At 38.8% G+C, this 23944-nt stretch overlaps 1 pseudogene; it reads left to right on the top strand.

Moving 5' to 3' along the window:
• The window catches only part of LOC108705320, a 38295-nt pseudogene that overhangs the window by 7745 nt on the left and 6606 nt on the right, over positions 1-23944 (top strand).

Below are 23944 nucleotides of genomic sequence, written 5' to 3'. Positions count from 1 at the left end.
AGTTTTGCTAATGAAGGTGAATTGCCCTTTAAGCTGCAAGTCACAGTTCCCCCAAGAGACCTGCTTATCTTAAATTGTTTAAATGTTTTCTTAAATTGTTACAAAAGTATCTAAGTGCACCTGCCACATATTCTGGGCTCTCTGTCAAAAGCCAATTAAGTTAGAAACTTTGTATGCTTTTCTGGCTGTTCAGTGCAGGAGATCAAAGAGAAAGTCGGGACATTTCAGCAACAATCCGGGACTGCGGGTTGAGCTGTCAAAAATCAGGACTGTCCCTGAAAAACAAGACAGTTGGGAGGTATGCTGTTATTAAGGCAAGCTTTGCATTATGCCAAAATTTTGTTTATGCTTCAGAATGGGGCACCTGATACTCATGAGGCCGTGCACTGGTTCCTCAAGATGATGAGGAGGAGGGGGAATGTGGGAAGAGCAGTGACATCTAGAAGTGCAGAACGGAAAGTGAAAGTAATTGCCTGCTCCGCCTCTATGCCTAAGACGTAGAGGAAGGGCAGGCAGTATATGATTGACAGCTGGGAAGAGTTATAAACGAGATTATAATTAGTATGGATGTGTTAATAAAAAAAGAATTTGGGCTTCATGTTTATTTTGAAAAGGACTTTTATTAATTAGCTTTTTATCTTTGGGTCACATGTCCCCTTTAAATTACTTTCATGGTCTGCTTTGTGAATGAATTGAAACTGTTAAAACTGTGCGGATAGGAAAGTACCAACACATTCAGGCCCTTCCTGATATGACTGAGCATTAGCAAACATTAACCCCTTACGGAAGCATCACTAAAGGGAGTCAGATGGATTCCTCACTTTTTCTTCAGAAGCCTTAAAGGAATAGTTCAGTGTGAAAATAAAAACTGGGTAAATAAATAGGCTGTGCAAAATAAAAAATGTTTCTAATATAGTTAGTTAGCCAAAAATGTAATATATAAAGGCTGGAGTGAACAGATGTCTAATAAAACAGCCAGAATCCAACTTCCTGCTTTTCAGCTCTATAACTCTGAGCTAGTCAGCGACTTGAAGGGGGGCCACATGGTACATTTCTGTTCAGTGAGTTTGTAATTGATCCTCAGCATTCAGCTCAGATTCAAAAGCAACAGATATGACCCATGTGGCCCCCCCTCAAGTCTCTGATTGGTTACTGCCTTGTAACCAGGGTAACCAATCAGTGTAACCCAAGAGAGCTGAAAAGCAGGAAGTAGTGTTCAGACTGACATGTTATACATCAAATCACTCCAGCCTTTATACATTACATTTTTGGCTAACTAACTATATTAGAAACCTTTTTTTATTTTGCACAGCCAGCCTATCTATTTACCCAGTTTTTATTTTTACACTGAACAATTCCTTTAAACTCGGTAATGGCCAGTTAGGTTCTGAGTCAGCTTTGATCCATTATTTCATTATTTATTTATGTCAGTTTGCTAATTAGTGAGCAATATATTTCACTTGTTGTTTTTGTTAATTGCCTTTCCCATTCCTGATGAGTTTCACAGATTTTATGCTACAGTCGATGCCCATATATATATATGTATGTATATATAACTCCCTATTTAGCTATTCTCTGGCATTATACTGAAAGAGATGCACCGATTTGTCCAGGCTGGGGAGTTGTGGGCCAATATAATTAATACATGTGTAGGTTGTAAATGAGAGTTTATTGTGTCTGCTCTGGGACTGAAGAAGTAACCAGAGAAAATCTCTCCACACTGTCACTATGGCAACAGCTCACCCCACCAGTCTCTTCATTTTGCTCAGCCTATCATTGGCCTGCTCTTGGTTTGTCGTTGGTACAGTATTTTTATTCACACGCAGCAATTTAATGTAGCAGCTCCAACCCAGCTTGGGAATAACGAAATCAGATGCCAGTTTAGTGTGAGCTTTCTCCTTGCAAGGATATGACTTTCATTTTCCCTCTTGAGCGTGCCTCACAGCCCTGTTTTCATTAGAAAGTGTATTTATTCAGCTACTAACTGCAATGGTTTCAAACATAAGAACTCTGAAGCCACTCCTATTTGCCTCAGAGGGGAAAAAACCCGTAATGGCTATACTCCATAGACAATTCTCGTCGGATCTGTTGCATGCGACAAGTTGCGAGGCGCCAAATATTATAGGAGTGATAGACAAATCAAAGGTGCAAACTACACACAACACGACTGTCAGAGGAAGACGCGGCGTTGACATCCGACAGTCGTGCCGTGTCGAATACATGTAGTTTGTACCTGCGATTTTTCTATCACTCCCATATTTGTCAAACCAGGTGTATTAGTAAAACTGTAATTGTCCTAGTGTGTAAATACAAGTAACATAACATGAATGATAAGTAATAAAACAGGTGGGCTTAATAATGAGTAGAGATGCACCGAATGCACTATTTTGGATTCGGACGAACCCCCGAATCCTTTGCGAAAGATTTGTCTGAATACCGAACCGAATCCGAATCCTATGCAAATTAGGAATGGGAAGGGGAAAACATTTTTTACTTCCTTGTTTTGTGACAAAAAGTCACGAGATTTCCCTCACCGCCCCTAATTTGCATATGCATTTGGTTCGGCCAGGCAGAAGGATTCGGCCGAATCTGAATCCTGCTGAAAAAGGCCGAATCCCGAACCGAATCCTGGATTCGGTGCATCCCTAATAACGAGCAGTGGACAAATGTGCACAAGGGCAGTAACCAATAGCAAAGAATCTCACATTTGCTTTCAGTATTCTTTCTGCAGCAAAGGTTTGCATGGTTGCTAATCACTGTGAATTGGCAGATTTAGGAGATATACATAGGCAACAACAGTAGTGCAGGTATCTGAAGTACCTGTAAGTGACATACAGAGGTCATCAGAAGACTGTCATGAATGAAGGACAGCAAATGATTATGGCAAACTATGTATAATATGCAATACACAAGGAAGGCCAAGAGCAGTAAGGGGAGGTGAGTAGCTTGGATTCAGATGGACAATGTGGAAACTAAGGGTGTTGGGCATAGTAAAGCAGAATGTGAGAGAAAAAGAAAACATGTAGGGCTTGTCACCTCATCCTTTTTATTCTTCCCCAGAATAAATTCTTCATGTTGCTTCTAACAAATGGGTGCTGCAGACTTCACTGGTTTTTGTACAGCTATAAATTATGTATATGGCCTAAAATGTTAGTATTAGGGGACATTATGCCTGTATACATTTAGAGAGTTTTAAATGGGAAAACACAATTTTTTGTCTTTTCCCGCACCAGATTTTTTTCGAGTTAATTTATTGATAAATAAGGTAAAAATTCAGATGGAATTTTGGTCTAAGCAGTTTTAATAAAATAATGAGAAATATTTGGATTTTAGGAAATAACCCCCTACATGTCGGTTTGTTCAAATCCATATACATGGGCAGCTTCAAATTAAAAAAAGAAAAAAAAAGAAAAAAGCAATTGTCGTTGAATGCTGGCTGTTTAGAAGATTCCTATGCTGGCACGTGGACAGGGCAGCAACATTTTGTTGGGAGCAAATGGCTTGTTCTGGCTATTAAATCTAGATGTGCATGTGCCCAGCAGTGATTTAGATGTGGCTGTGTTTACATAACCTTCTGCTAGGCCCAGTTCTGTCTGCATAAATATAGGAGATTTAGAATCAGCGATGCAAGGCAGAACAGCTCCCCATGGGCTTGTGAAGGGCTTTTATTGATGCTAGTTAAAGAGAGTGCATGACTGCTGTATGTCATAAAGGACAGCAAGATAATAGGCAAATATTCTCTGCTGACGAAGCTAACTGTGGGTCCCACGTGGTTTCGAGCAGAAATAAGATGGATTGTTAGTTGGGAACTAAATATTTTTTATGGAATAATAACACAGAACCAAGCCCATATAAAATAAATTAACCCCTCAGACAAAGTCAGGAACAATACGTTGACACTATTTTACCTGCAGCTTACTTGCAGCCTTCAAAGTAAAACTCCCAAACTTTGTTGCCCTTTTTTTGGCCACATGTGGAATCACCTGACTATAGCTGGAAAGGGTGGGAGCTACAACATGGAGCTGGTCGCTGCTCCTGTATAAACTATAACTAACAAGGGAAAGTTGTGAAGGGGCAGGTCACCTTCACAAAAATAATGTTTTTAATTGCACACCTCAACTAATAATTTTTTTTCCAAGTGCTTTCTATTATAATTATTTAAAATGTATGTTTAAAGGAGAAGGATAGTTAGGAAGTGCCAACCTAGTGATTCTAATGGCTTGATTCTTTTCTGTAAGTGTCACCAGGTCCGGACTGGAAATTTGTGGGTTCTGACAAATGCCAGAGGGGCTGCTGTAGGTTGCCATAGACATTCACTATTTATTGGGTAGGTGGGGGCTGTTTGGGCTACTGTGTGGCCTGTTTGAGCCTCTGTGTTCCTGAAATGCCAGGGCCTATTTTGAATCTGAGTCCAGACCTGAGTGTCACCGTATTGTTCCTGTGTCTGAGTGATCCCCTGTGCTAACCTGGGTGAGTATATGCACATTCAAAACAGCTAGATTTTGTACTACTGATGTGCCCAGCTTTAAAAGGTAATAAGTGAGGAAGGAGATCCTTGCCCCTTGGAGCTTACAATCGAATGAGCTTGGTATCTTGCAGGTGCAGATACAAATAGGAGGGCAATAAGTACTGCTCTGCACAATGGCTGACTGTATACTACAGTACTACCCCTTTGTACTATATACTGTATGTACAGGCCTGGATTTGTGGCGAGGCCACAAAGGCCCAGGCCTAGGGCGGCAAGTTTTTAGGGGCATCATGCCGCCCAGCCGCTTGCTGAGGAGCACTGGGGACGCGCAGTGCTCAGGTGCGCCAGCGTTTGCTAGAGTGGTGCCGCCGCTGAAATCTGGCCCTGTGTATATATTATACTATACATAAATTAGACTCCATTATAATCAAATAATCCAAATTTTAAAAAATGTCCCTTTTCTCTGTAATAATCAAACAGTAGCTTGTACTTGATCCAAACTAACTATAATTAATCCTTTTTGGAAGCAAAACCAGCCTATTGGGTTTATTTAACAATTACAGGATTTTCTAGTAGACTGAAGGTATGAAGATCCAAATTACGGAAAGATCTGTTATCCGGAAAACCCCAAGTCCTGAGCATTCTGGATAACAGGTCCCATGGTTGTATACACCATTATCTGTATTACTTTACTGTCTTAAAGCTTTCCTTTTTTTCCCATTTGCATTACTGCAGCCTGAAGCTATGGTGTCCAAACACATGAGCAGACATAGCTAAAATTAGAATGGGACCGGTGGCTGTACTAATCTGGTAAATGTTCTGGAAACTGTATCCCTTCAGCCGGAAGAAACCCCAGAAGTGAGGGCTGGTGGCACACCGTTCCAGACAGACAGCATCTGTATGTTTTTTTTGCAGTGCCAATGTCGCTGCACTATGACAAGGCAATAGAAAAAATGGCTTAATCTTTTTACTGCAACCTCAAGCCCGTATTATGTTGTCTTTGCAGCTCTCCTCCATAAACTTAAAAGAATGACAGTAAGTCATCATCCTTATAGATAGAGACGCACCACTATAAAACTAGGACATGAAGCAATTGTGCAATTAGATAAATGTTGGCAAACAGCTGGTGAATGTAAGGCTGAGAATACGCTGCTGATGCAGGTTTGCTTTCTGATAAATAATACATGTATAGACAGCTCGGAACTGCAATTTCAGATGATAAGGAAGCTGCCTTGCAGTAATCATGTATACTTTAGCATATGCAGTTGTATGGTGGACTAATGGCAGTATTCCACTGCAGGTACAGCCTGTGCTTGAAACACAAGTTAAAGCTGGTGTTAACAAAAGGAATCTATTCAAGTGAATTTATATAATATTTTGGGGAATTTGGCAATAGATTTAAGATGTTAGTGTGGGTGTAATTTTAAAGGGAGTGGTGTTATGAAGGAGAGCGCTCTCCCTCTTTATATAGCTTTGTTAAGTGCCTTGCAAAAGTATTCAGACTTTTGAGCAATTCTCTAATTTAACTGAAATTTTGTGGTATAAAAAAAATTCAAAGCACTGCACCAGAAATACTTTAGATAGTCCCTAGCAATAAGGTGACCCAGAAAAGTACTTAACCATGGATTTCTCTTAATCTGTATAGAGCTGTATAGAAACAACTGTATAGAAGCATAGTATTAGTCACCAGTTTGCTATTTTATTTCGCAGGAAGCATTGTTTAAATGAGTATTTCTGAATACTCTGTTACCCAGTATTAGCATGACGATTAGCATTCTCTTGAAATGTTTTCCTGAAATCCTTTGTACAGTGCACGGTACAGACACAATAAATCATAAAGCTTTTACAATGCAGTTAATGCTTGATTAACATTACAGTGGAAGAATTAATTAACAGCAGATTATATTGTAAAGAACAAAATGCAATAAAAGAACAAGAATAAAAGACATACCACTTCGGTATTGTTTGCATTGCAGCCTGCTAGCACATTTAAAAATATCTATACATAGAAATGATGATTTGCTAACATTGTACTGATCAATTACATGCTGAGCAGTAATAGGGTTTTAAGCTATAAGATGTACTGTACCCATAAATACCCCTGTTCAGTCCCTACAGCCCTGAAAGCTTGCTTCCCGATTCTGTAGGATAAATAGCACTGTTTTAACTGGATGACAGAGATGCACCTTATCTTGTCCCTCTTATGAAGCTAAAGTACAGGTATGGGATCTGTTATCCTGAAACCCATTATCCAGAATGCTCCAGATTATGAAAAGGCTGTCTACTATAGACTCTGTTATAATAAAATAATCCAATTTTTAAAGAATTATTAGCTTTTTCTCTGTAATAATAAAACAGTACCATTTACTTGATCCAAACTAAGATATAATCAATCCTTATTGCAATCAAAACCATCTTATTGGGTTTATTTAACGTTTACATGATTGTCTAGTGGAGTTAAGGCAGGGGTCCCCAAACTTTTTTACTCGTGAGCCACATTTAAATGTAAAAAAGAGTTGGGGAGCAACACAAGCATGAAAAAGTCCATGGGGTTGTCAAATAGGGCTGTTTGGTAGCCCCTATATTGACTGGTAGCCTACAGGAGACTTTGTTTGGCAGTACATCTGTTTTTTATGCAACCAAATCTTGCCTCCAAGCCTGGATTTGAAAAATAAGCACCTGCTTTGAGGCCACTGGGAGCAACATCCAAGCAGTTGGTGAGCAACATGTTGCTTGTAAACTACTGGTTGGGGAACACTGAGTTAAGGTATGAAGACCCTAATTATGTCAAGATCGGTTATCCGGAAAAACCCCAGGTCCCGAGCATTCAGGACAACAGGTCCCATACCTGTACAATATGTTCATGGAAAAGTAAAGTACCAGCATATATACATGTATAAACAGTAAATGATTCTATTTATTTGTTTCTTACTCTGTTCGCAAGGTTCCGGCACAGCCCCAACTGCTTTTATTTGAGGAGCTGGACTATACATTGTTGGATTTGCCAGTGCCTGAAATATGGAGCTCCAGAGAAAGCTCTTTATACTTTGAAGAATAAGGTGAGTCAATATCGGCAGTATGATTGTATAGGTTAAGGGAACGAACAATGAAATTTGCAAGTAATCAAAAGTTTAACTGATATTATTCTAATGGGATTATGAATAGTAAAGGGATTATTTATCAAAGATCAAATTTCAAATTTATGTGAATTCTTTTTACTCTAATAAATTCAAATGTACTCACAACTCGAATGGGAGGTTATTTGTGAAAAATATTTGATCAAATAGTCCCGACCCGATAATTCAAATCGAATTCAAATCAAGTTTTCCTCCAAAAAGAAAAACCTTGAATGTCAGGAAGGCAAATAACATATTCAAATGGTTTAATGGACCTCTGCCATTAAATTGTAAATGTAGAAAGGAACCAGCAGCACACTGTGTTTAAGTTGCAAAAGTGCACCAAAAATTTATTAAGCCCACATCATACAATTAGGCAACGTTTCGGGCCCACCTGGCCCTTTATCAAGCCTGATAAAGTGCCAGGTGGGCCCGAAACGTTGCCTAATTGTATGATGTGAGCTTAATAAATTTTTGGTGCACTTTTGCAACTTAAACACAGTGTGCTGCTGGTTCCTTTCTACATATTGTTATGACCCAGTGACAGGAGTGGGTCCTCCAGTTCAGCACCTGACACTACAAGAAGTGTGTATCAGTAAGGTGAGCGCTCCACGTTAACAGGTGTATTAAATTGTAAATGAACTCGGCAGGTTTTAAGTGGCGAATATTCAAATTATAACTGTTTCCATGGTCAAGGTGTGACACATCCCACATTAGAATTTACATTCGAGTTGGTGCTTTTAAATTCGAATTGGTGAGTTTTGACACAAAAAAAAAACCATGAGAATTCGAATTTACCATTCGAACCTTAATAAATCTGTGCCTTAATGTATAAGAAAGGAAATAGAACTGCCCACCTGTTCAGTGGATTTTGCAGCAATGGGCAAATAATTACTATATGGTATCACATTTAGAAACTGTGCTAAAGTACCCACACAAAGAGCCTTCCCTAACAATAACAACCTCTATCAACACATTTCTGCTGCTCTGTTCCAGGTCCCAGTTACCAAGTGGGCACATAAGGGGTAAAATATAACAATTATTCATGCACCAGGTTTTCTAGGATATTAATCATTTTTATATCTGGGTAATAATTAGTACCTTGGCCTTTCTGAGCTTCTATTCCCAGTCAGCATGTAGTAGTTGTCTGCACGTTCCCTATTCACTACTAAATGTATCTAACTGAGGTCCAAAGTTATGTGCTGACAAAATATGCTGTAAATGTATGATATATCTAATGGTTGTATTAGTACGCCAAAACGCTGATCTGTTTGAAATAGGCTTTTATGTCTATAATATTTTATCTATACCACAGGTTCAGAATGGAGTTTTTCCTGATGACTTTGCATTATTACTGGATACATTTATTAAGACTGAGAATTACCAAGGTATTGTAATAAAAATATTTATATTCTCTAAGCACTGTGTCCCAAGTGACGCTAACTTTTAATAAAATTGCCTATGACAAGGGTGCTAAGTGGTTTGTTACTCATTCTTTGTGGGCCTAAAACAGATGCAGACTTTCACACGCAATCATGTTTAATTTAAACAATGCCATGTGGTTGATCCCTTTAAAGTTTTTTTTTTTTTTTTTCTTAAGAATATTTGTTTAATAGGTTGCCTAAATATAGCTTGGAAACTTCGGTATCCAGATTTCAGAATAGAACTAGAAGTGATAATACTACAATGAAGGGATTGTCACAAGTAGAATGCCCAGATAATAAATATCTGGTTAAGGTAGTAACAATATATAGAGCAATGCATGGATCACGTCTCACTTCTGGAAAGTTACAAAGTTTAAAAAAAATCTTTGTGTATTGGCCATGTATTAAAAAAATTGCACTCTAACATATTTTTCAACTATTTCCTTTGGTTTACCAGATGATGTATCAGTTGTGACTGAGATAATGGTGCAAGAGAGCTTTGAGCAAGTGTGCCTTTATGCCTTCTTACACAAATATCTTTCTGCCAAAGCAGATCTCAAGGTAAGGAAGTGCTTGTATGCATACGCCTTTTACAGGGTTATAAACCAATTGAGAAGGTTGATAAGAACAGGCCAATCTGTATGTTAAAGCTTTACCACAAACAAAAATCATGTTGATTATATTTGATTGTGTTCTATTTCATCTAGTCATTTTAATTATATAAATGCACTTTGAAAATAGCATACCTTCACAGTCTATAATACACAATTAACATTTATCCTTCACAAGAATATTTCTGATTTGTTGCTCAGAGATTCTTAGAAGATCAAAGAATTCTGCTAGCAGTGTCTGAGGCATTTAGCTCTCGCATGCTGGAAGGGAATAGAAAGACACAGGGGAATCTCAAAGTTTGCTAATTAAAAAGAAGCATGCTGGTTCCTACCAGGAACATATAGGTGACTTTCACGAAATTCACAGAGAATTCTTGGCAGGGCCTTCAGAGCTACCTTTGTCAACACTGAAGGCATCCTTTAGCAACATTTATATTGCCACAGGGTAGGCATGAAAAGTATTTTACAAGATATTCTTAGTTTTTTTTTAAAAAAAACATATTTTTAAAGATCTAAAAAGAGGGGGATTCTTATATTAATGTCAAGATTACCTGTGTATTTTGAGTGCCACTGCAGACAGAATTGGGCATGTGGCATAAGCATTATTAGTGAGCATTATTATGACTATTATTAGTCTTATGATAAGGGAGAAAACTACAAAATTAATATGCCAAGTGTCTGTGTTTGAGTGGTGCATTAAGGGAATTTCCCTGCCTTTTCCTACTCCTTTAACCTGTGGTGTAATGATTTAATTGCTCCAAAGTTGTCTGAGCAGATGTTCTCTCAACAAAATGCTGAAGTGATGTAGGCCAGACAGACCAATTACCATGCAGTTAAGCAGTCTTGAAATACAACCACATCTGTGTGATAGCAGCGATATACTGATCTCGTGGTTCAGCTTGGGGTGGAACGCTCTGTATATGATATATGTATACTGATTCCTGGTTGATTTTATCTGTAATTGTAACCAGAAACAGTGAAAGTGCTTTGTTCTGATCTCTAATTAAAGGATAACTAAAGCCTAAGTAAATAAGTAGGGTAGAAATGTTGTACATTATGTTTTGAGCTTCTGTACCAGCCCAAGGCAACTACAGTCCTTTAGCAGTAAAGATATGTGTCTCCAAAAATGTCACAATATAAGGCTGATTAGTAATTAATACAGATAATTATTACATGGCAGCACAACAATCAGTGCAATTAGCATCAGAATTTAATAATCAGCCCTGTAGCATCAGCTTATATTACAGGCCAAACTAATTTTCTGCTTGATAATTTGTGACGACTCCCAAGCTTAGCTTCTCAACAGCTGCTCAGAGCCCACTGAGCATGTGAGTGTCACAGACACTTTCCAAGATGGTGACCCCCTGTGACAAGTTTGAAGTCCTGGATCATTGCTGCTATTGACAAACTGAAACATTAGGCTGGTGCAATAAATTCAGTATATAAAATATGGCATTTTAACCGTAGTCATTTGTAGGGTTTAGTTCTCCTTTAGTAATATCTCCCTAATCTTACTTTTGTGATATTACTTTAACCTTTTCTTTTTTTACTATTTTAGTGGGCTCAAGAAAGAAATGTTGGTGCGTCACGGTTACTTGCTGGGTTAAAGCAGGAAAACACAGTGGGCTACAGCTCCCAACTATATGGCTACTCTCTCCTTGGTAAGATTCACCTGTTAATCACTGCTATTTTATTGGTTGTTTTAGGATGTTTTAAAGTGTAGGGATAACTATGACTTATGCTTTTGTGAATCCTTTTAATAAAGAGCTATTAAAAGTAAAATGGCTGCTGTGTAATTAAGCTGCATTTATAAAAATTGTAGTGAAAACTATTATAGTGTTCTTCCTCTTGGATGCTATTTTTTTCTCCAAAGTTCAGTTTTTAGTAGACTGAATCAGATTCTTTTGGACTATTTTTCCTGTATTTTTATTTACCATTCTGTCTTCACGTTTGCCTTCTTGTGATAGGGCATGCAACCCCCCCACCTGAGAGTGGAGATCAATGAAGAAATATATTACTGGCTTCCCTTCTTTTTCCTTTATTTCCAATAAAGGAAGAACCTGCTTCAGATATATTTAACCTGCTGAAGCAACTTGTTGCGCAGCAATAATTTATAACCAGTGTAAATTATTTATGAAAGTAAAATGCTTAACGGGAGAACGCTGTGAAGAGCACATGGATCCTGGATACATTTTTCTATATTGACTATTTCTGCAGAAACATATGTAACCCATTCCTGGCATATCATCCTAAATCAGAATTATTTTCCAGGCTCCACACACCCCAGATGCCTGCTGGTAGACAAATCTTGGAATCCTCAGTGTGCAGTGTCTCTAATGAGTGCATTGGAATACTCCTCAGGGATTTTTATTTCCAGTAGGAAATAAAATTCTGTTACACTGATATACAGTAGCAACAGCAATAAAGTAGATTTTTAATTAGGTCTCTAAATGGAAAATATGGGGCCTGTAACAAGGAAAATAGTAGCAGGTAAGTCCCTTCTCGAGATTTATTGGAACAAGGTAGCTGCAATGAGTCCTTATATCTTTAGTATTGGGGAAAAGAAGAAAAGTAGTAAAAAGAACCCACACTCTCTAACACGATCTAGACTAAATTGCTTATGATTAACTGAATATTATGCACTAATTAATACATTTCAACAATAAAAAACACTCAATTAATTTTGTGTCATTCTTTGTGTATTTCAGTAGGTGAGATTTCAAAGTTACACAGTACGAAATAATTAAAATGCCAGTACTTGAGTTTCAAAATGTATCTATATATAATTACTGTCACAGTAAATAAATTAAGTACTGTTTAAAAATCAATCAATAATTCAGGAGAATAAATTAACAAATAAATATAAAGTGCTGGTGCCAAGCTAGTTGCAGTCTCAGACTGCCAATTGATAATTCAAAAAAAACATTTTTATTGACCAATAAATTTACAATTAAATACAAGGTGCTGGTGCCGCAGTGTGACCACAGTCCCCAGTGTTCTACTTTCTCCCCTTGTGTAGTCCCAGAGCCTAGAAAAACATCCTCTTAGCAGTTTTTGGGTCTTCTCCACCTCTTCACTATTTTTCAATTTTCCTGCTTTTAATTCTTAAATTAAGGTTTTGGAGGTTTTTTAATTTTAATTAATGAATTCATCTCTCTAAACATTGATCAGCACTAGCACCCTCAATTTATATCCATTACAGAATTATCAGCAGTCTGAGACTGCAATTAGTTCGGCACTAGCACTTTATAATTATTAATTTAGTGGTGGATGTTAGATATCTTCCTTCATTGATTTAAAACTAGTCAATGGTTAATCAATATTAACTGTGGATTTATAGGCAGTCTGAGACTGAAACCAGCTCAGCACCAGCACCTTGTATTTAGTTGTAAACTTATTGGTCGATAAAAAAGACTTTTTTGAATTATCGATTGTATAGGCAGTCTGAGACTGCAACTAGCTTGGCACCAGCACTTTATATTTATTTGTTAATTTATTGGTGGAAATAAAATTCTCCCGAATTATTGATTGATTTTAAACCAGTACTTACTGTGACAGTAATTATATATAGATACATTTTGAAACTCAAGCACTGGCATTTTAATTATTTCGTACTGTGTAACTTTGAAATCTCAACTACTGAAATACACAAAGAATGACACAAAATTAATTGAGTGGTTTTTATTGTGGAAATATATTAATCAGTACATAATATTCAGTTAATCATAAGCAATTTAATCCAGATCGTGTTAGAGAGTGTGGGTTTTTTTACTACTTTTCTTCTTTTCCCCAATACTGAAGATATAAAGGACTCATTACAGCTACCTTATTCCAATAAATCTAGAGAAGGGACTTTTTCTCACCTTTGTTGTAGAGGACCAATAATGGAAGTCAGTGTTGATCACACCCTGTTTTAAACCACACCAACTTTAAACCACACCCATATTACCATAAGAACTTTTAAGATCAAGCCCACATTAATGATGATAGCACACCAAAAAAAACAAATGGTTGGTGCTTACAGAATAAGTAAGTCATATTAAAACATTTCCTTAAATTCATATGCCTCATTCTCCCCTAAAACCTTATTATTCCACCTCCTGCCCAGTCAGTTCGGTGGAAGGTGCATATACTATGTAACCAGAAGAACATGGCTCTGCCTAGTTTAGTTTATTTTGAGTTTTAATTATCTGAAGTTGAAAAGCAAATTGGTAGAAACCAGTTGCAGATGGAAATTAGACCAGATACAGTGCCCATGTGGTTTGCAACTGTATGAAAAAGTGGTAAACTTATGGGAATAGTGGCTCTGCACCAGCCTGGGCATTTGCAGATAATAATGTAGATTCATTGAATCATTTTGATCGCTATACCTGGAAACACAATCAGGCCAATTGGATGAACACTACAAGATCATTCATCGAATAAAGAGGAAACGATTGCTATCTAATTTGCTATTGACGCGGCAATGGATTTTTATTCTTCATTCAACTTTTGCTGTGTCACAGCAATCCACTGGAAAGCATCAATAACACAGGCTAAATGGACTGGCATCTGATGCCTTCACATCATATCACATTGACAATCTGTGCAGCCTTTGCAGCACTGCTATGTCATTCTTCCTACATACTTGCCAAGTCTAATTGAACAGACCTCTTCAATAAAAGCCGTGGGCAAAGTCTGCCACAGATGGATAAATAATAATGGAAGTGCTCAGTTTTGTCTATGAACATTTAACTGACTTTCAACCTTCCAGCTACTGGGATTTTTTTGGAAATCGGAAGATGCCATTGTTCCCTGGATGGCCTGTATATGAATACACAGCTTGGATGCAGTCTCTTGTTTACTTGGGGAATATTATTTTGCAGGACAAAGGAAGGTGACTATTGCTCTAGAGAGATGGCTGGCATTTAATGAATATTGTAACAGCTGCTTCTTATAAAGATTATTACATACGCAAGGAGTTTTTGATTGGCAACAAGGGTTCGGTGCTTTATTTTGTATGCTTACTGAACCTGCCAAATCAGGAAAAACACATTTTTATTCACCTTCTGAAAACACATTCATCTAATAGAAATTATTTTTCTAAAATAAACACGTTGAAGTTAATACCTACTGGTTTTGTATGTCTAAGCGTGTGGAGTGGGGGGTCTTTAACAAAACATATAATATATCCAGATGTATTTTGCTTTGTACTATGCTTTTAATTTCTATTCAGCATCTTCCGATCTTTGTAAAAAGGAACCTCTTACATAGGTATAATCCATTTCAAGGGACAAATATAACTTTTTTTCCCCTTTTATTTTGTTCAGGAAAATTGGAAATTTGCAATGGCTTAAGAGCTGTGTATAATCAGATGCCATTAATGTGGACTCCAGGTTACTATAGAAGAGCCCTTAATGCGATGGAAAAGGTGTCAGCACTGCCAGGAGACATTAAGGGAAAGTGTAGTTGCATTTTTTTTTTTAATACAATTGAAGTTACAAAAAATTATAGAGACTTGGATTTGCTATATGATAAAGTCTTAAATTCACAGCATTTCATTTATTCACAAGACTGGCTTGTAATGTAAGACACTGTAACCTAGCTGCTGATGGAAATACAGCTCCTTGTATTCTGAATCTGGGCAGGTAAGTGGCAGATGAGATTCAATATGTCTACTAACCAATCAGTGGAAACCAAGAGAGCTGAAAATCGGGAAGTTGTGTTCTGTTCTGTTAGCTATCCAGTCACTCCAGCCTTTACACTTACATTTTTTGCTAACTAACAGTACTGGAAACATTTTTTATTTTTCGCAGCCTATTGACCTTGTTTTTATTTACACTGAACAGTTCCGGGCTAAAGGTGGCCATAGATGCACAGATAATATTGTACAAAACAAATTTTCGTACGATATTCGCTGTGTGTACAATGGAAAAAAAGCTGACCGATATCGGCAGAAGACTTGAATATCGGTCAGCTCCTCGATCGGGCTGGAAAGAAAATTTTGATCAGGTGCCTTTGTAGGCACCCAAACATCAGCCATTGTTAGTGCTGAATCGTCAGATACAGGTAGAATTGTATTGTTTCTAACTGTATATCTGACGAATCATCTCTACACGTGTGTGTATTGAAACCAACAATCTTTCTTGGAAAGATCGTAATTGTTACGTCTATGGCCTCCTTACAGGAGAAATCAACCGGTTCTGAAAAAAACCCATACCCCCCACCCCAGGTAGACCCCCCCTCCTCCCCCCCAGGCTAACTACCCCCACCGGGAGTTGCCCCATACTCCATACTTACCCCTCGCCGCAGATTCTTCCAGTGAAGTTCCACACGTCCATCTTCTGTGTCCTCATCCTAGTTAGCCTGGGGGGGAGAAGGGTGGGGACTCTACCTAGGATGGGGGGTACGGGTTATTTTCAGAACAGGTTGATTTCTCCTTTAAGAAACATATTTCTATGCTATCAAACAGTGTAGGACTGGGCTTCCTAGGGTCCACCAGAGAATCTGACATCCTGGGCTCACTCTGAAAACAGCTGTAGACAACCTGCCGCCGCCCCCCCCGCCAAAAAAATCTTAAGAGGGGCCCAACATGCACAACCACTCTCACGCTCCACCCCCCCCCCCACTACTGCCCACCTGCCTGCCCGCTCCCTGTTTGCTGGTTCCCAATGCTCCCCACCAGCTCTCAATTAGGAAAGTGGCTACAGGGGGAGATTTACACGTAAAGATCCTGCATCCCGGGCCCCTTGTACCCTGGGCCCCAGGGTCTGCTTCCTCCATAGTTACTCCACTGGCTGTAGATAAATGTTATAGATGTTATATATGCCTTTGACGTGAAAAAGAAAGAGCTGATGGGACTTTTCTTGAATGGGAAAGCTAGAGTCTGAGGGCACCGGGAGGTCCTCTTATACAGCTATGGGAACTGTTATCCAGAATACTTGGTACCTGGGGTTTTCTGGATAACAGATCCTTCTATAAGTTGGATCTTCATACCTTAAATCTACTAGAAAACCATGTAAAAATGAAATAAATCCAGTGGTTCTTCTTCCAATAAAGATTAATTATATCTTAGTTTGGATTATGTAAAATGTACTTTTTTAACATTACAGAGAAAAAGGAAATCATTTTTAAAAATGTGTATAATTTGGATAAAATGGTGTCTATGGGAGATGGCCTTTCCGTATTCTGAGCTTTCTGGATAACGGTCTTTCCTGATAACAGATCCCATACCTGTACTATGGCAACCCAGTGCAACCCTACTACCAAAGTGACTTTAGGCCCAAAATGGTGATGGATACAGTTAATGTGTATTGGGATGAATCAAGGAATTTTTTATATGGTTTGGGATTTTCGATTTTCTCTCCCTTTTAGACAAAACTGTAATATCTCAAATGTGATGCAACATATTTCTAGCATCTCAAAGCCTCTGTCAGCAGTGCCTTTAGTGGTTTGCCTGCGCACAACTAATAGCTGTTTTGCTGATTATAAATGCGGCCTTGTGGCTGTTTAATTCACTCCTGAGATCTAATTAATGTGAGAATGGCATATTAGCTCTTTACATGCTGCTGATATAGATTCCCTCCTAGTAGCTGCAAGGGGCTGACTCAGCTTAGTGCAGTACTAGATCAGAACACCTCAGTTATAAATGACATTTAAATCGAAAATCAACCTACAGAGAATTCTTAAAGCAATTGCTGTCACAACTGCAGTATCCAGCATACTGATGAGTGCAGGGCAGTTTCCCTTTTACACAGAGTGGGAAAACGCTACGTATATGATGAGTTTTTTTCAGATTTGGACATCATTTATTTAAGCCCCCATCAGGTTAAGCTCTTGCTTACCTGCCTTTCCCCCTCTGTCATAACACTAGTCCTCTGGCCAACTGGTTGCTTTATATATTTAAAAGCAATGATAAATATCATGCTATCTGTTATAAAAACTATGTAAAATAGTCCATTCATATACAGTGTATATTATCTAATCATTTAGTGGTTACAGAAGTTTACCATTCCCAAACTTCCATCCTTTTTTATTTTTTGTTCCTCTTACTAAGTGGTCTATTTTGTGTGAAATAGACTCATTAGGCCAATAATGAACCACTGATGGACAAAGCATAAGGGACCCTCTGCTGGACCGGTATGGGTATTTGCCCCTTTTTAAACACACAGGGGCAAATTCATTAAAGGCCGAAGTGACCGACGCTAGCGAAAATTCGCCAGAAATCCAATCCACAGGGACATCAGCAATTCACTAACAGGAGCAGATGACAATTCGATAGCGAAAGAGAACATTGCTAGCGTTCCTTCGCACTCTATCGCCAAGCACTTTTTGCTCTGGTGAAAGGACGTTACTCCGCAAATTCATTAAGGTGTGGATTTTACTGAACGTTACCTCTTTCGCCCGAGTTTCCTTCACCATCTTAGACCAGATGAGCTGATAAAACTAAGCTACATCTTCCTCAATCTTATGTCAGTGACATCATATCCTATACAGGCCCGGATTTGTGGAAAGGCCACCTAGACCCGGGCCTAGGGCAGCAGGAATTTAGGGGGGCGGCATGCTGCCCAACCACACACACATTGGGTCAAAAACACTGGGAATGCACTGGAGATACAATAATTTTTTTAATTTCCTGTGCGCCAATCCCCATTGATGATGAAAATTTGCACGAATAAAGGGGAGGGGACAGGGGCGAAGAATGGCAGTGGGCCTAGGGGCACCCACTATGTAAATCCGGTCCTGATCCTATATGCCGGAAATTCATAAACATTTTAAAAACGCTTGCGTCTTTACATTTTTTTTAATGTGAGGTTGTCTTCAAAAGTCCTAACTCTTAAAGATATTGTGTGAACAGTTATTTTTCAGACATTTGAAGGGCATGTCACATTTGTTTTAGGGGGGCTCACGTCTAGGGCATTAGAAGATCGTTTATGTCTTTATTAAGCTCCCTTGGACATTTATAATAAAAATTGACCACTTCAAGCATTTGCACCAACATCTCTAAAAAAAGACGTGTACACGACTTTTATGCACCCGCCCTATTCAAATTGACCTGAGCTTAAGACTATTAGTGAAGTTTCGCTAGGCAGAAACGAACGCTAGTGAATCTTCACTATGAAATGCTCACACTGACGAAGTATCGCTAGCGTAAAGTCACCAGCATTCATCAGCCAAAACATAACTTCCCATTTTAGTGAATTAGCATAGTGGTAAAGAATTTGCTCCTAGAAAAATTGGCACGTTGTGTGAGGAAGATGTTGCTGGTGAAAATTCACCCTTTAGTGAATTTGCCCCTCGGATAGGGCCGGAATAGGCTTATCTAATCGTTGCTGGTGTTGCAGACCCACCAGGAGACATCCCACAGTACAGACAGAAATGGTCCAACCACATTTCTCAGCCATCCCATGGAGACCTGCCTGAGCCAAAATCAGATCTGGATAATGTAAACACACATATATATTATTCTCAAAGCTCTGTTCTAGGCCATCTTTTGTTCTCGCTCTATACAACTTCGCTAGGAAAACTTATTCAGTCCTTTGGACTTCAGTATCACCGTTATGCTGATGACACCCAACTCTACTTGTCTACTCCCGATCTTTCTAATTCTGTCCAAGTTACAGACTGTCTCTCTGCTGTCTCCTCCTGGATGTCACGGCGCCCCCTGAAACTGAACCTTTCAAAAATAGAACTCATTATATTTCCTCCAAGATCTTCCCCTGTCCCTCAGATATCGCTCACTGTAAACAACACCACCTTTCATTCCACCACACAAGCACGCTGCCTAGGAGTTATCTTAGACTCGCATCTGTCTTTTTCACCACACATTCAAAACCTTGCAAAATCTTGTCGCATTCAACTGCACAACGTTGTCCGAATACGACCATATCTCAGTTCAGAATCAACTAAAACACTGATTCAGTCTCTCATCATCTCCCGCCTTGATTACTGCAACCTACTCCTCGCAGGTATTCCAAAAAGTCACCTTTCACAACTCCAATCTGTTCTAAATGCGGCTGCTAGACTCATTCATCTATCTTGCTGCTCAATATCAGCTGCTCCCATATGCATGTCCCTTCACTAGCTCCCAATCTCCTCTAGAATCAAATTCAAATTACTAACACTTACTCTCAAGGCCCTTAATAATGAAGCCCCTCCCTATATTTCATCTCTCATCTCCAAATACACTCCTTCACGCAACCTTCGCTCTGCTTCTGATCTTCGCCTCACTTCTCCTCTCATCAAGTCTGCCCATTCTCGTCTACAAGACTTCTCTCGGGCTTCTGCTTTTCTCTGGAACTCTCTGCCTCGAGCTGCCAGACTTTCTCCTTCTTTCCAAACTTTCAAGTGCTCCTTAAAGACCCACCTGTTTAAAGGAGCGTATTCAATGTACCTTAATTAATCAATCATTGCTGTATCAAAAATCACAAATTGTTTCTAATGTCTCAATTGTACCCTAACCTTTACTTTGTAAACTCTCATTTGTAGGGCCCTCTAATCCTATTGTACTCTGTAACCCTTTTTTGTTATCCACCATGTATTCCCTGTTGTTATAACTAAGGTAAAGCACTGCGTATCTTGTTGGCGCTATATAAATAAATGATGATGATGATTATAAAACTGGTACATCCAGTCTGTGCTCCCTCTGCTTCTACTACTACTTCTACTACTGCTACTACTTCTACCAAACATGCCTGTGCCTAGCTATAGTAACCATATGATTCCCATGCATGTTACATCTTTACAACTAGATGATAAAATGATGAACCGAACTACCGACGATGAATCCTCAACTGTTAATATGCTCTGTTTTTCTATCCACCAACTTTGTGTTTAAAGTAAGCCTGATGCCCTTGGAAAGTGCTGTGTCCATTTCTAGCCTCTAGGATAGATTATGAATAGACTCATCAGATTGTATCACTGTCTGTAACCCAAAGGCACAAAGGATTTTAAACTGGCAGAGCCCATTACAGGGTTCAATAAGAGTGTGATCATTACCATATTATAACCTAGATTACATAATTTAGGTTGGGTGCCCTAGGCATGTAACATAAAAAGGATTTCACCAGGAATTAGCTTTATATCAATATTGCAATGTAAGTTTCAGGTCTAACTGGATATCATAAAGGGGCAGTAATGCTTGTCCTGATGTTGGTTGCCATGTTGTAACATTTACAGATAAATAAACATCAAAGAAAATACAAGACGCTGGCTATGCTGTTTAAAATCATATTTTTTCCTGCTTCTAGCAGTTGTGCCAGTGTGTCACTCTAATTTATGATGTTTAAAATAGGCACTATGTTATATTTATAGATATATCCCTGTAAAATGGATTAACCTCCAGTATTCTCAGCTAACACTTGCACGCCTGGCTATGGGGCAACATTTACAACATTCAGCTGGTTCACTGGGGCCGAGATATTTTTTGAGTGATACTGTTTTAACTACATACATTTTTTATATGTATATCCTTAATGGGAATAAGGGGCTTCAAATAATTGTGCACTCGGACCTCCTTGGGCATTTTTTGTATTTCTCTTTCTCTGAAATATACACTGGTCCTATTAATTACTACTGAAGCCCAATAGGGAGTGAGTCCAAGTGTTTTGGAACCCTTATAGAGGAATTCATCGCCTGGTAGCCAAAATTACCCGAATCCTGCCATATTCTGTACCAGGGTGGCACTCAATAGCTTAAGTCCCTAATTTTACTGCACCTTTCCAGTTAACATATGGAGCAGTACTTATTGTTACCAATATATAAAGAGAGAAAATTTACCAGTGAACGGTTTGCCTTTAAAAATAATTATTACAAAAAATGTGGTGTTAGTACAACACTTTGACCAAAATATGTAAGCTCACGTGCCACGTCAAGGTTCCTCGTTGTATGTGAGTCCTACACTATTTGTGAGCATTATAAGTTTGTAGTGCATTTAAAATCCAGTCCCCCAGTAACTAATGTGACTGAGTAGTAAGACCATTAGGCACTTACCTCAGGAGTAATGTGAATAATTACCTTCCTACACTATCTATTAGCATTTTAAGTTTGTAGTGCATTTAAATCAAGTCCCCCGATAGACAATGTGACTGGGTAATAAGACCGTGGTGCACTTCCCCTTAACTCAGGGGCTATAGTCAAAAAGCAAGGAGCTTTTAAGCCCCAGCTAATTAACATACATCTATAAGTGATTTCCTGTTTTAAAGGAAATATCAGCTATAGGCAATATTTGGCTACAATTTATACATGAAACACAGAAAGAAATCGCCAGTGCTCGGTCTAACCCACACTGTGGCATGGACCAGCTGCTAAAAACACCATTGTGCCAGAAAACTCTGAATAATGGGAAGGCCATCTCCCACAGAGTCCATTTTAAACATAAAAAAAGTAGACCAACATTCTTACAATTATAACAACCGTATAATCTATATTTTGCCTACATTAACTGCTGAAATATAAATACTGTGTAATACTTGGCAAGAATTTTACTAAATGTCACCCTGAGCCTTATGTTAGCGGTTTATTGTCCTGAGCCATATCCTCCAGCATAAACATTATATGACATAGATATTTCACCAATATTGGAATGCGGGTCCTTGGCTCAGAGTTCGAACGTCTATCAGTTTATATATATATATATATATATATATATATATATATATACAGTATATAGATATATATATAGTCCCATCGAACGATCGCACTTTCAGGTCTTACGTAGAAGTACAACAAGTTTATTTCAGCAAAAAAATGACTGATGTTTCAGCTAGCTCTCTAGCCTTTATATATATACATTTATAATACACAAAAGCCATGAATATCCTGTAAATTATATCCTTATAAACGGTGAGTTCTGACGTCATCAGTTATAAACGGTGAGTTCTGATGTCATTTCTGTCACATGACTCACTTAAATTTGTGTATTATAATAAATAAAGTACCCCCAGTTGCAAAATATGAGGATATTAGAAGTTACCTCGGAGTTCCATGACCTGTATAAAAACACTCGGCCTTCGGCCTCGTGTTTTTATATGGTCATGAAACTCCTCGGTAACTTATAATATCCTTATATTTTACAAGAGGGGGTACTTTATTCACTATATATACATAATGGTTTGCATACCTCCCAACAGTTTGGAAAAAGAAAGAGGGACAAAAAGAATTGCTGCGCGTAGCATGGTGGATTTTTTGGTCACACCCCCTCTTACACCCCCTAATTACCATGTTCATTTTACAAAATTTGTCAGGTTATGAAAGTTTGAACACATTTCTGTGGTTTTTATATGTTATTACAGTTTTGCTAATGAATGTGAATTGCCCTTTAAGATGCAAGTCACAGTTTCATCAAGAGACCTGCTTATCTTACATAGTTACATAGTTAAATTGGGTTGAAAAAAGACAAAGTCCATCAAGTTCAACCCCTCCAAAGAAAACCCAGCATCCATACACACACCCCTCCCTACTTTTAATTAAATTCTATATACCCATACCTATACTAACTATAGAGCTTAGTATCACAATAGCCTTTGATATTATGTCTGTCCAAAAAATCATCCAAGCCATTCTTAAAGGCATTAACTGAATCAGCATCACAACATCACAACACCCGGCAGTGCATTCCACAACCTCACTGTCCTGACCGTGAAGAACCCCCTACGTTGCTTCAAATGAAAGTTCTTTTCTTCTAGTCTGAAGGGGTGGCCTCTGATACGGTGATCCTCTTTATGGGTAAAAAGGTCCCCTGCTATTTGTCTATAATGTCCTCTAATGTACTTGTAAAGTGTAATCAAGTCCCCTCGCAAGCACCTTTTTTCCAGAGAAAACAACCCCAACCTTGACAGTCTCCCCTCATAATTTAAGTCTTCCCTCCCTCTAACCAGTTTAGTTGCACTTAGTCTCTGCACTCTCTTCAGCTCATTTATATCCCTCTTAAAGGGGAAGGAAACCTCGTCGGCGCAAACCCCCCAGCCCCCCTCCCGTTTGTTGCCCACCCTCCTTCCTCCCCCCTGGCCTACCCGTCCCGCTGGGCAAATGCCCCTAACTTGTTACTTACCCTTCTGCGCAGGTCCAGTCCAGGGAGTTCACCGACAACATCTTGTTCCACGCGATCTTCTTCCTGCTTTGAACGGCGCATGCGCAGTAGGATCATCTCGCCGGTACGATCTACTGCGCATGCGCGTGACTTTTGGCGCATGCGCAGTAGATCCGTACCGGCGAAATGATCCTACTGCGCATGCGCCAAAACGCCGTTCACAGCAGGAAGAAGGTCGCGTGGAACAAGATGTCGTCGGTGAACTCCCTGGACTGGACCTGTGCAGAAGGGTAAGTAACAAGTTAGGGGCATTTGCC

The sequence above is a fragment of the Xenopus laevis genome, chromosome 1S, assembly GCF_017654675.1.
Source record: "Xenopus laevis strain J_2021 chromosome 1S, Xenopus_laevis_v10.1, whole genome shotgun sequence".
NCBI classification, from domain to species: domain Eukaryota; kingdom Metazoa; phylum Chordata; class Amphibia; order Anura; family Pipidae; genus Xenopus; species Xenopus laevis.
This window is presented reverse-complemented; position numbering and strand designations above follow the sequence as displayed.